The 13,893-nt window shown below is 41.2% G+C and overlaps 1 non-coding gene across 1 annotated transcript; it reads right to left on the reverse strand.

Moving 5' to 3' along the window:
- Nucleotides 1-3,997: 3,997 nt before the first annotated feature.
- Nucleotides 3,998-4,071, reverse strand: TRNAL-CAA (transfer RNA leucine (anticodon CAA)). Its single transcript has one exon. It is a non-coding gene; the product is annotated as a tRNA-Leu (tRNA).
- Nucleotides 4,072-13,893: the final 9,822 nt, after the last annotated feature.

Here is a 13,893-nt window from a genome sequence, read left to right on the forward strand (position 1 = left end):
TTGCACTGCCACTTATGGCAGCATTGACTTGGGAACTTTAATGAACTTTGGAGAACATTTAATCCATCATCTTTTTTTTTATTTCTCTTTTTCCCTTAAATCCTAATTCTCTCTTTTATAAAAATCATTTTATTTATTTATTTTTGGTTGTGCTGGGTCTGCATTGCTGTGCATGGGCTTTCTCTAGATGAGGCAAGCAGGGGCTGCTCGTTGATGCAGCGGGCTTCTCTTGTGGTACCCAGACCCCAGGCATAAGGGCTCCAATAGTTGCACCTGCTGGGCTCAGTAGTCCTGCCACACAGCCTTAGTTGCCCTGCGGTATGAGGGATCTTCCTCGACCAGGGATTGAATCCATGTCCCCTGCATTGGCAGGCAGTTCCTATCCACTGTACTACCAGGGAAATCCTAATCCATTATCTTATTGTATTTATTTTTTAAAAGATTTACGGAGGATCTACTGCTTAGGATACATTTTCCTATGTATTTTGGATGGCACAAAGGCTTATTAAATATCTCTTTCTTCCTCTCCTCCCTTTGTACTGGCACTCTCTGCCTCCCATCAAATTATTTATGGTTCTTTATAGACACCACCCTGTTTTCTGCCTCTGCGTTTTTCCTGGAAGGTGCTCCACACCTCACAGCCCCCTTTGATTGACTGCCTCCTGTCACTGAGCATCTCAGCTTAACTGCTCTCATCTCAGGAAACCTCAATTCTCTCAGTCTGGGCTGAGGACCCTTTTCTTTTTCAGCTTACCCTGGGCACATCTCCATCACCACTCGTAGTACCATGTGATGATGCAGTTATGAATTTGTGTTTGTCATCTCCCCTTGACTCTGGCCTCTCTGTGATTATGGACTAAACCTTTTATCTTTGAGTCAGACCCAGATTCTCCTCTAATAAACACTAGCAGGAGAGAGAAGCCATCATGAGGGTTATAAAAGGGGTATATCAAGGTGGGTGTGGCAGAGATCATAAGAGCAGTAAACAACTGGCATCAAATCACTCTCAGCTTCTTGGCACCAGGCCAGAGCTAGAAATTCACCTCCAGATAAGGAAGCAGCCCGGGAAGGAGTCACTTCCTTCCAAACTACAGCCCTTGAGTCCCAGGGAGGTTTCCTCAAGCACAAAAGCATGAGTCATCACCAGGTGAGTGTTCTGACGAACAAGACAGTGAAGAATAGGGGAGGGATCCCAAGATGGGGGATCAGGGGATCTGGTCCTGTTTCATGCTTTGTTCCATCTGATCCACTGTGGTCCACCAGGATACCCACTGGCCGAATGGGACTCCCTAATGTCATTCCTTTTTTTTGACCTAGAACTGCTTCTGTCCTTCCCCAGATATCTTCTGGTCAGAATACTGCTGTCCTTAGGCTGCCCTGGCGGCTCAGTGATAAAGCATGTACCTGTCAGTGCAGGAAACATGGGTTCGATCCCTGGTGAGCGAAGATCCCACGTGCCTCAGAGTAACTGAGCCCTCTGCACTACAACTGTTGAGCCTGCGCTCCAGGGTCTGGGAGCCACAACTACCGAAGCCCGCGCACCTTACAGTCTCTTCTCTGCAGCAAGAGAAGCCACTGCAGTGAGAAGCCCGTGCACTGCAACCAGAATATAGCCCCCGCTTACCGCAACTAGAGAAGAGCCCACATAGTAACAGTGAGCCAGCACAGCCAAAAATAAATAAAATATATATCTATATATGTAAGAATACTGCTATCCTTTTAGATCCAGCTCAGATCCCATCTCCTGAGTGAAGCCTTCATCTTCCAATCCAGGTGTGAAGTGAGAGTGTCACCTGTTTGCTCTGAACCCCTATGGAAAAATGTATATACCTCTCTTAGGAAGAGGCTCCCCCAGTTGCTCAGATGGTAAAGAATCTGATGTGGGAGACCTGAGTTCATTCCCTGGATTGGGAAGATCCCCTGAAGAAGGGCATGGCAACTCACTCCAGTATTCTTGCCTGGGAAATCACATGGACAGAGGAGTCTGGCAGGCTACAGACCATAGGATCACAAAGAGTTGGGCATTACTGAAGCGATTTAGCATGCATGCCTGCTCTTAGGAAACTTCATTTTGTTCTGCTTCACCATTTTCTTATGAGTTTATCTTGTTTCTCCTACTAAATTACCCCCATTAATTTTTCCCTCCTTGAGAGCAAAGATCATATTTGTGGAGCTTCTTTATTACCTAATTTATGGCAGATGCTCAAATATTTGCTGACTGAAAGATTCCCTTTTATTCAGTAAAGAGTCGTGGCCCATGCATGGACTCTGAGTCACTCATTAGCTGTGTGACTCTGGGCAAGTTACTTAAGCTCTCTGTGCATCAGCTTCCCCAGCAGTAAATGGGAATAGTAGTACCTACTGCACAAGGCTGTTGAGTCAGTGAGCGCTTATCCTGGCTAGTGCTAGTCCAGAGTGCGTTGCTCTCTCAGTTGTGTTCAACTCTTTGCAACCTGATGGACTGTAGCCTGCCAGGCTCCTCTGTCCATGGAATTCTCCAGGCAAGAATACTGGAGTGGGTTGCCATTTCCTTCTCCGGGGGATCTTCCTGACCTTGTGATCGAACACGGGTCTCCCGCATTGCAGGCAGATTCTTTACCATCTGAGCCACCAGGGAAGCCCGGTGCTAGTTCAATCTTCCTTCAAAATATCAGAGCAGGACATACTGTCATTAGTATTGAAACACCAACGGGTAATTGGAATTTTCCCCTCCCTGGTTTGGTGGCTTCTTCCCTCATACCCAAGTCTGACGTGGCCGAACCACTAGTGAGATGTGAGAGCTTTATTTATTTTTAAAATTAATTAATCAATTTTTGCCTGTGCTGGGTTGCTGCGTGAGGGCTGTCTCTGGTTTCGGTGAGCGAGGGCTGCCCCTTGTGGTGGCTTCTCTTGTTGCAGGGCATGGGCTCTAGAGCACGTGGGCTCAGTAGTTGTGGCAGGAGGGCTTAGCTGCCCCGAAGCATGTGGAATCTTCCCAGACCAGGAGTCGAACCCATGTTTCTTGCATTGCCAGGTGGCTCCTTAACCACTGTGCCACCAGGGAAGTCCAGAGAGCTTTACATTGTCCTAGGTATTTGCATGGATTCCTTGGTTTAGGTTTATCTTGGAAAAATGATTCTACATTGTGTTTTCCAGTTAATCTCAGAGATTTATCTGTTAATTTGCACTTGTTCTGTTTTTACAAGAAGGAATAACTTTAGCTGGGTTTCTGAGAACCCACAGAGGTTATTTTATTAGTGAAGTTAAGTAGAAATAGAGCAGTCATGTTACAGAAGGTTTATAATGACACGTACCCACTCAGGTCCCTGAGTAAAGTCAACGTCCTATGGTGATTAACACACTTTTCAACTTAAGTGAAATGAAGACAGTTTTCTATACCAAGCAGTCAAACAAACGTAGATTCCTGTAACAGTCACAAGCTCTGGGTTACAGCAAATGATACTTAGAATTATGAAAACAGCCCTTCTAATATTGATGGAAAAAGCTCTTTGACCTTTTTAGGAAAACTAAAAGAAGGACCTACTGTATAGCACAGGAAACTATCCTTAGTCTTTTGTAATAACCTATAAGGGAAAAGAATCTGAAAAAGAATATGTATATTCAGCTTTCATATATAAATATGTGTGTAACTGAATTACTTTGCTGTACACCTTAAATTAATATAATTAACACAACATCAACTGTACTTCAGTTGAAGAAAATGAATAAAATGAGAAGGTAAAAAACAAAAAAGAAAATGAAAAGATTTTGAATCCCAGTTTTAGCAGGACAGGATACAGAATAAATAATAAATAAAGATTTAACTTATATTTTGTGGCTTCTAATATGTAGACATTTCCTCACCTATTTCTATTTCAAAAATATTTATTTTATGTACTTACTTGGCTGCACCAGGTCTTAGTTGCAGCACGCAGGATCTTTGATCTTCTTTGTGGCATCTGGAAACTTTAGTAGTGTCATGCAAACTCGTAGTTACAGGATGTGGGATCTATAATAGTTCCCTGACCAGGGGTTGAACCTGGGGCCCCCTGTATTTTGAGTACAGAGTCCTAGCCACTGAACCACCAGGGAAGTCCCTCCTCACCTATTTTCTTATCTTTCTGAAAAACCAAGGTTAATGACTACCCAGGACTTGCCTTTCTCAAGCACTTCTATCTAAGTCAGAGGTATCTGGTATATAGGTTTTTTAATTCCACCGGGTGAGGTTGTACTATCAGATGGAAGAAGTTGAGATGCTGCAGAGAGAAGGGGTCAGATGAGGTAACTAGTGGAGTGAAAGGGAGAAGCAACATGTTGCTCTGATCGTGTTTCTCTGCTTGCTGTCAAGCACAGTGAAGCTGTATACTGCTGGCGCTCGGCCTGTTTTGCTGCCCTCCACCACAAATGAGTTGTTTCAGACTCTTTTCCTTTTCCTTTTTTTTTTTTTTGAATCTTTTCCTTTTGTAAGGCCTGGGTTGGTCATAGGGTGGTGCTTCTTTTCACAGTCCCTGCGTCTGGTACCTGGGGGTAAGTCCTGAGGGAAAGGGGAATGAGACTACAGACTCCTTTCTTTGAGGTCTTCCCAGGCACAGCCTGAGCTTGTCTGCCCGTCCTCTGCTTCATTCTGGCCGGAGTGGGGAAAGGAGGAGGCTGCCTGGGTGAGCATCATCGTCCTCTGCGGTTGCCTGTCTCCTTTTAAGGACATTGATTTTGTCTTTGTTCTGACAAACAAATAATAAGATTTTCCATGGAGAACTGGACAATCAGAGGAACTTCAAGGCTGGGGGCCTGTTCCTGCTTCTCTACAGCGTTGCCAAGGGGGAAAGGAAAGAGAAGGGGGAAGAGACGCTTGGAAAACTTAACTGCTTCCTGAGAAGCTTTTATATTTCTATTCAAAGTACACTGCACAGACTTCCCTGGTGATCCAGTGGTTAAGACTCCGTGCTCTCTACTGCAGGGAGCACGGGTTCGATCCCCAATTGGGGAACTAAGATCCCGCATCCCACACAATTAGGCCTAGATAAATGAAAACATAAATGAAATAAGAAATTTTTAACAAGAATAGCAACAAAAGAACACTGCAGTTTACCACCATCACACATTGAATGCTCCCCTGCGGCTGAGAGGGAGGGCAGGACAGTAACCATGGAGACAGGGTACCACGAAAAGCAGCATTCGGGGGTTGGAAAGCTGAGTATTGATTGAAGAAGACAAACAGGCCTGAGGAAATTTGGAGGTTAGCCTTGTTCTCCCTGCTCAGGCACGTTTGGAACCCGTGGGGAAAAGGCTTGATCCACCCCATTTCTCCTCTATTATTTCTCTGTTTCTCCTCTCTTACTGCAGGAGTTTCTAAACACATCCTGCATGTTGGGGTTTGCCCCGACCCCTAGGTTCCCCGGTTGGTATGTGTGTACACGAGTGAGAAGGTTACCTTTGTCAGGGAGGCCTTTCCTTCATTCTGAAATTATTTTCTTCCCTCCTCCTTTTCCTTCTTTTTAAAAACACAATGATATTGACAGTGTTCCCCTTGCCAAATGTCTTTATTGACACAATTAAAAAGCAAGTATTTGTACTGGAAAAATGTTTTAAAATATATGTTGGGCCCCACAATTTAGATTTCCTGAGTAATAAAATTAAGAATTAAAAGGTTTGAGAAGCACTGTGTTGTCATACAGTGTGTGCCCCTTTGTCAACACAGCCTGTCCACCCTGTTCCTACAGACTGGATGAGCCGTCCTTGCCCCATTCCTATTTGTGGAAATACTCATCTTCACCCAGGCTCAGCTCAGGATGCCACGCCTGTGAGCACAGCGAGGTTAATAAGAAAAGAGACAAAAAAGAAAAAAATAAAACAAAATTTAAAAAAAAGATAAAAAACAAACAAAAAACAAAGAAAAGAGACATACCTCAGAGACACCCCTAGTAGTGTGAGAACGACAAAAGTCATAGTACAAAATGATGGGAAGGGGCAGATGGAAGGATTATTCAATAAATAAATGGGAGATACAAGTGGCCAATAAGCATATGGAAAAAGTACTCTCCCTGACTAGATATCAAAGAAAGACAAGTGAAAACATCAGAGGTATACTGTTTGTCAGTTATGAAAAATAAGCATATTTTAAGTATTGTTAGTTGTAAGTATTTGGGGAAAGTCTCAAGATCTGCTGGCATAAACTGGTAGATGAAAGAAGGATCCAGTTACCAGCAGAAGGAAAAGAAACACTGGGTAGGTAAAAACAGTAAGGACCCATTGCAGAAGTTTTCGATTTTTGGCCTTTTTTTTTTTTCCCCCTGAATAAATTCCCAGAAATACAATTATTGCATGAAAGTGTATGGACACATTTAAGGCTCTTGTTTCTTTCCCAAATGACAATGCTGATTTATCCTCCCATTAGTACAGCAGAAAACCAAGCTTTGAAAATTAAAGATAGTGTCTTCCCTGGGGGTCCAGTGGTCAAGACTCTGTGCTTCCAATGCAGGGGGCCATCCCTGGTCAGGGAACAAATATCCCACATGCCATGCGACCCAGCCAAAAATTAAAACTGAAGAAAAACTAACAATCTATGAACCAAGCAAAAAAGTACAACAGAACTACTACGGATATATTTAAGCGAGTCTTGGGACCCTCAGGAGTCTAGTCCTGGCTCTTGGTTATAGGGTTGGCTTGCACACCAAACTGAGCTATGAGCAAAACTGCTTTTTATGTCTCGTTGTGTGCAAGTATGAGAAGAGAGGCTTGGGCTAGTTTATTTTACTTTATTTCATTAAAAATTGTTTTATTTTTGGCTACACAGGGTCTTTGCTGCTGCACACAGGCTTTTTCTAGTTGTGGCAAGTGGTGGCCACTCTTCATTGTGGTGCACGGGCTGCTCACTGCGATGGCTTCTGGTTGTGGAGCAGAAGCTCTAGGTGCAGGAGTTTCAGTAGCAGCTCAAGGGCTGTAGAGTGCTGGCTCAGTAGTCGTGGTACATGGGCTTAGTTCCTCTGTGACATGTGGACTCTTCCTGCACCGGAGATTGAACTCATGTCACCTGCATTGGCAGGTGGATTCTTATCCACTGAACCACCAGGAAAGTCCCAGGAGTAGTTGATTTTAAAGATCTCTTGTAGCATTAATATTTTATAACTCTGTAGCAGTTTTTATACAGCTTTCAAAGGTTTGGGACATTTAACAGAGGAATAATGGCTGACACTGTTTTTTTCCCTAGGAGCCAGGACAGGTTGATACCCAGCAGAAGGAGTCCTGAGCAGGAAAAGTGCATGGAACGTCTGGTGTCAGTGTTGACTCACCATTCTTGCTCATTGGTACATGTAAGACCTCCTTTGGGGACCCCCACAATTACCTGGGGAGCACTTTGCCTGGATTTGTGGGTCTACGTTGCGAGGTAGAGAAAAGATCACCTACAGAAGATGAAGAGGAAGCATATTAGGTATGTCCTAACTGTACTTTTAGTCTACAGTTATTTATGGAACACTTGTGTGCCAGGTGCTTTCCTAGGTTCTAAATACTAATACTTAGCAGTAAGAAAAAAAATTCTTTCCCTCAGTGAACATTCTCATGAAAGGAAAAAGCAATAAACAAAGCAAATAAGTGAAATACATAGTATGTCAGATGGTGACAAAGTCTATGGAGAAAAATAAAGAGAATAAGAGGGAATTATGGGAAAGATCACAATTTAAAAATTTTAGAGCATTTTTTTGTATTTTAAAATTTTTAATTGGAAGATAATTGCTTTATAATGTTGTGCTGTACAACACTGGGAATCATCATAGTTTTATATATATATATATTTCCCCTCCTTCTTGAGCCTTCCTCCCACCCCTGCTTTTTAGAGCAGTTGTAGGTTCACAGCAAAATTGAGAAGATATTGCAGAGATTTCCCATAGACCTCTTGTCTCCACACACGTGCAGCCTCCCACATTATCAACATGCCCCCATCCTGGTCAGCTTGGTACATTTGTTAACAATTGATGAGCCTATATTAACACATCATCAACATTATCCAAAGTCCATAGTTTACATCAGGGTTGGCTTTTGGTGTGCTCAGCCTCTCACATTAGCAGCTCTGCCCCGGCCCCCGCCCCCAATCAGCTTGGTACGTTTGTTACAATTGATGAACCTACACTGACACATCTTCAGCATCCAAAGTCCACAGTTTACATTAGGGTTCACTCTTGGTGCTGTCTGTTCTGTATGTTTGGACAAGTGTATGATGACATGTATCCACCATAGTGTCATATAAAGCTGATCCAAGAAAAGGAAGATATTGAATAATATCCTCTGAACTGAGAAGGAACTTTGAGTTAGAAAAATGAAGGGGCAACTTCCTAAACTACAATTACAAAGTTTCTTGTGGGGAATTTACATATAAGCAGCTGGACAATCCAGAAGGTACAGAGGGATGGAAAGGGGCCAAAGCTAAAAATAGAATCTGAAAAAAAAAAAAAAATAGAATCTGACTAGCATGTGAGAAGCAGGGCTGCACAGACTGGAACCTTGGTTTTTTCCTACCCTTGGGGGGTATCATAATCTGCATCAGCAAAAGGCATTCTTTCAGTTTTCATATCAGATGAAGGTAAGGGTAAAAGTTGACAGAGAACTTCTCCAGCTTGGGCACATTCTTTGTGAAGAGGCTTAAGTTCAGTAACGAGAGGGGAGAACAGCAGGCCTAAGATGGAACTGACAGTATGGAGTCAGTGTGGTTCAGCCACACTCTCTGCCCAAAAAATCCTCTGTGCTCTTCCTGTTCATCCCACCTTCCTCCCAACCCCTGGCTGATCTTTTTACTGCCTCCATAGTTTTGCCTTTCCCAGTGTGTCATAGAGTTGGAATCATACTGTATGTGACTTTTTCAAGTTAACTTCTTTCACTAAATAATATGTATTTCAGTTTTCTTGATGTCTTTTCATGGCTTGATAGCTCATTTCTTTCTGGCAATAAATAATCCTCCATCTTCCGAATGAGCCACAGTTAATCCATTCATCTACTCAAGCACACCTTAGTTGCTTCCAAGTTTTGGTAATTGTTGATAAAATTATTTTCAGCATCTACCTGCAGGTTTTTGCGTGGATGTAAGTTTTCAACTCCTTTGGGTAAATACTGAGAACGTGATTGATAGATCGTATGGTAAGTGTAGGGTTAGCTTTGTAAGAAACTGCCAACTGTCTTTCAAAGTGACTGTACCATTTTGCATTCCTATAAGCAATGAATGAGAGTTCCTTTTGCTCCTTGTTCCTGCTGGCATTTGGTGTTGTCAGTGTTCTGGATTTTGGGTATTCTAATAGGTGTGTGTTTTTTTTTAAATTCAATATTTATATATTTGGCTTTTCCAGGTCTTAGTTGCAGCTTGTGGGATCTAGTTCCCTCACCAGGGATTGAACTCAGGCACCCTGCATTGGGAACATGGAGTCAGCCTCTGGACCATCAGTTAAGATTCCTCTAATAGGTGTTTTAATGGTGTCTCATTGTTGCTTTAATTTGCATTTCTCTGATGACATATGATGTGGAGCATCTTTTCATATGTTTGTCATTTGTGTATCTTCTTTGGTGAGGTGTCTCCTAAGCTAGCTGTTTAGTCCCCTATCTTTTTATATGATTGATACTACTCTGAACCCTTTTTTAAAGAAAGTCTTTATTAAATTTGTTACAATATTGCTTCTGTTTTATACTTTGTTTTTTTGGCTGTGAGGCATGTGGGATCCTAGCTCCCTGACTAGAGATCCAACCAGCACCTCCTGCGTTAGAAGGCGAAGCCTTAGCCTCTGGATCACCAGGGAAGGCCCTCCTCAACACTTTAAATATTTCACTTTACTCTTTTGCTCAATTGGTTTCTGAGAAGTTGTATGTAATTTTTATCTTTGCCCTTCTGTAAGTGATGTGTGTTTTCTCTCTGGCTTCTTTCAGAATTTTTCTTTATGTTTGATTTTATGTAGTTTGAAAATGATATGCCTAGGTATAGATTTTTTTTTTTTGTTTGTTTGTTTGTCTTGTTTTTGAGGAGGGGGCATTTATCCTGCTTGCTCCCTCTTGGCTTTCTGGATCTGCCATTTTGTGTCTGAAGTTAATCAATTTGAGGAAATTCCCATTACACTTGTCACACTTTTTGTAGTTGTCCCATAGTTCTTGGGTATTTTGTTTCTGTTGTTTAGTCTTTGTTTTCTTTGATTTTTATTTTTATTATTTTATTATTATCTTTTTTCTTCTTTGATTTTTAATTTGGAGTTTTCTCTTGAGATATCCTTCAAGCTTAGAGATTCTGCCTCAACTCTTCCCTGTCAGCTCACAAGCCCATCAAAAGCATTCTTCATTTCTGTTAGAGTGTTTGATCGTTAGTATTCCTTCTTGGTTATTTCTCAGAATATACATCTCTTTTGCTTACATTGCCCATCTCTTCTTGCACACTCTCTGTTTTACCGATTATATTAGAGTCCTTAGCATTTAATCATAGTTGTTTTAAATTCCCTGTCTGATAATTCCAACATTCCTCCATGTCCGGTCCTGATGCTTGCTCTGTCTCTTGAAGCTGCGTATGCTCTTAGTATGCTTTATAGCTTTTTTAAAAAAGATTTTTGTCTTGATGTGGACCATTAAAAAAAAAAAATCTTCATTGAATTTGTTACAATATTGCTCCCATTTTAAAAATGTTTTGGTTTTTTGACCACAGGCATGTGGGAGCCTTAGTTCCCTGACCTGGGATCAAACTGGGGCCCTCAGCAGTGAGAGCAGGGAGTCTAACCACTGGACCGCCAGGGGATTCCTGATAGGGAGTGTTTTATAGGCCAGTCATTAGGTCTCAGTCATTTAGTGAGTCTGTGCCTCTACATTGTGAATTTCATAAGTGTTTCTCAGGTTTTTTTTTCCTATACCTTTTTTCTGACCCACTTGGGTGGGACAGAATGGTTATAGGAGGCTGAAGTTGGGTATTTCCCTTTCTGCAGGTCTATTAGGCTTGATGAAACCCTGGTAGGTTAAGTTCAGATTAGCTAGTTTCTCCTGAGGGTAGTCCTTGTTAAGAACTAAGTGCTCTGCAGTATTTCAAAATAGTTCCTTTTCTTCTTCCCTAGCTACAAGCACAAGGAGATTTTTCTCCAATATTTACTGCAAAAAGTTGATTGAGTTCTTGAAGATAAAATTCACAAAAGCATGCCCCTCCCACCCTTGGAACCACGTCCTTTTGAAGATTTAACTCTTAAGACTTGTCCACACTCTTAGAATTGTTTCCAGTAATTCTCCAAGTTTCAGTCCAGTGTCCCTAGCCCAACACTGGTTCCAGTGGAGGTTTTTGCTCCAGTGTGTTGTGATTCTCTGCAGTTACCTGTTTCTCCAACTTTGAGGGGTAGTTGTTTGCCCTATGACCTCACTTCTTTTATGAATCTCAGAAGTTTTTGATTTTTCAGCTTGTTTAGCTTTTACCTTAGAATGTCAGTTTCCAAGCCCTGTAGCTGTGGGACCAGAAAGGGCAACAGATTACAGTTTTAAATAATGTACTCCCTTAACTTCCTTGCTTTGTCATAACCTCACCTGCCTGAATTCACATCTCTGCATTTGTCTCTTTTCTAGATGTCACAGGTTTTTCAATTTAATTTTTAAGATGAGCAATAATTTTGTGTGGTGCAGAAAACGAAACTAAATGGTACCAACACCCAGCTTTTCCCCCTAGAATAAGGATCTCAATCCTGTTAGAGATAGGCTGTGCATATACAGTCATATCTGTGGGATTTTCCTCCCTCTGTTTTTTTAAAATTTATTTTTAATTGGAGGATAATTGCTTTACAGTGTTGTGTTGGTTTCTGCCCTATAACAGTGTGAATCAGCCATAAATAAGCATATGTCCCCTCACTCTTGAACCTCCCTCCCACCCACCCCACTTTGTTTTTGTTTGTGTGTTTTTGGTTATGTTCAGTTCACAATTGATAATGCTCAGTAAAGACTATTCTGAACCTTATTTTCATTTTTAAGGTAGTTCCATATTGGTTTATACAGAGCTTCCTCATTCTTAGTCAAGGTGTCTCATTTTATGCTTGTATCATAATTTAGCTAACCACTTCCCTTTGATCCATTTAGACTGTTTCAAACCATTTGCTGTTATGAACAATTTTGCACTAAATAACCTTGTAAAATTGTGATTTTACACACAATAAAGTCTATCTGTAGAACATGTTCTTAGAAGTAGAATTTCTCTGTCTAAAGTAGACACGTTTTTTGATTGGGAAAATTTGTTCCTGGAATTTGTGCCAATTTGCATTCCTCAAGTAATGAACAAAGGCTCATGTCCCCCCACCTCCCAACAACAAAGTTTTATCAATTTAAAAAAATTTTTTTGCCAGTGAGCTAGGTGAAAATGTGACATGTGGGGTCAAAAAATGTATATCATACTCCACATAGGATAATTCATACTGGATAAAAATCATAAACAATGAATTTTATGAGAGTTTTCAAAGGGAAATTGGAATTTGTTAGGTGTTGTTGAATCATAGTGGAAAAAACCCAATGAATGTAAGGAATGTGGGGAAACTTTTTTAGGTGGTAATCTTGACTCGCTAAACATCAGAGAATTCACAGTGGAAAAATGCCATAGGAATGTAATGAGTGTGAGAAAAGTTTCTAGAAGAGTTCATACCTTGTTCAACATCAGAAAATTCATTTGAGACAAACCCTTGTGAGTATGTTGAGTGTGGAAGAGCCCTCAGCTACAGCTTAGGTCTCATTGAACATCAGTGAATTCATACTGGAAAAAATCTTATGAATGTAATGAGTGTGGGGAAACATTTAGATATAATTCAGCCTTAACAGTTCAGAGACTTCATGTTAGAAGAGAAACTATTTAAATATAATGACTGCAGGAAAACCTTTCCTCATAGCCCACATCTCATTCTATATCACTGAGTCTACTCATGAGAGAAACCCTATAATTTATTGAATGCTGTAAAACCTTTAATCAGCTCTTGCACATCAAACAGTTCATTCTGGAGAGAAACCCTGTGAATAACGTCACCAAGTGTTGGAAGGTCTTCAGTTATACTGATGGTTGAAACCCAGAGAATTCACACAGGAGAGAAACTGGCTGTAATAAATGCGGACATGAAAAAAAAAAGAAGAACAAAACCGTGGACATGCTCGCTGACCTAGGTGAAGCTTTACAACAACATCAAAGACTTCATTTCGGGGAAGAATCCTATGAATGTAATGAATGTGGTGATACCCTCACCAGACCTGTGCCTGAGAATTTGCTTCTGAAAAAAGAGAATAAAAACTTGAGCAATTGGAATGTTTCTGTGTATTTATTTTGTGATGCGAAGCTGCTGGCAGATCCCTGTATGCACTGCCTTGGTTCATACATTTCTTACATGAGTCCTTGATCAAATGGTAAACGTGGAAGAAAGTTTGTTTACATTTCCTCTTTCTAAATCATCAGAAGTACCATGCCAGTTGGAAAAGCATTGGACATAATCCTTGGAAATTAATGGAAGCTTTCTGACTTGTCGTGCCATGTAAGTAGCTCAAATGTCCTTGTCAATCAGGGTCAGAGCTGCTGATAGCTCTTGTAGTAATTTTCTACCTGGAGTTAGGGAAATGCAAGAAGACCTTGAACTGAAGGGTCCCGGTAAGCTTTCTACCACCAAGAAGTAGTTTATATTGGGAAGAAAGATTCCAGGGTTCTGTGATATAAGAGCTCTCATACCTTTGAAAGGGTTAAAGGGTGGATTGTCCCTGGTAAAAATGAGAGAAGTGGATGCTGACTATTAAAGTTATTTTCTGAAACTTAATGTTGATTGAATTAGCCACTGGGGTGGTGTGTATTAAAGAGGCGGATGTGAAGATGCATTCATGCTTGTGAGAATTAATGCTTGATTGTTTACCAGAACCCAGTTTCTGTGTTTCTTCTCAAACTTGCCCATTTCCTCTCAACACATG

The sequence above is a fragment of the Muntiacus reevesi genome, chromosome 18 (genome assembly GCF_963930625.1).
Source record: "Muntiacus reevesi chromosome 18, mMunRee1.1, whole genome shotgun sequence".
Lineage (NCBI taxonomy): Eukaryota > Metazoa > Chordata > Mammalia > Artiodactyla > Cervidae > Muntiacus > Muntiacus reevesi.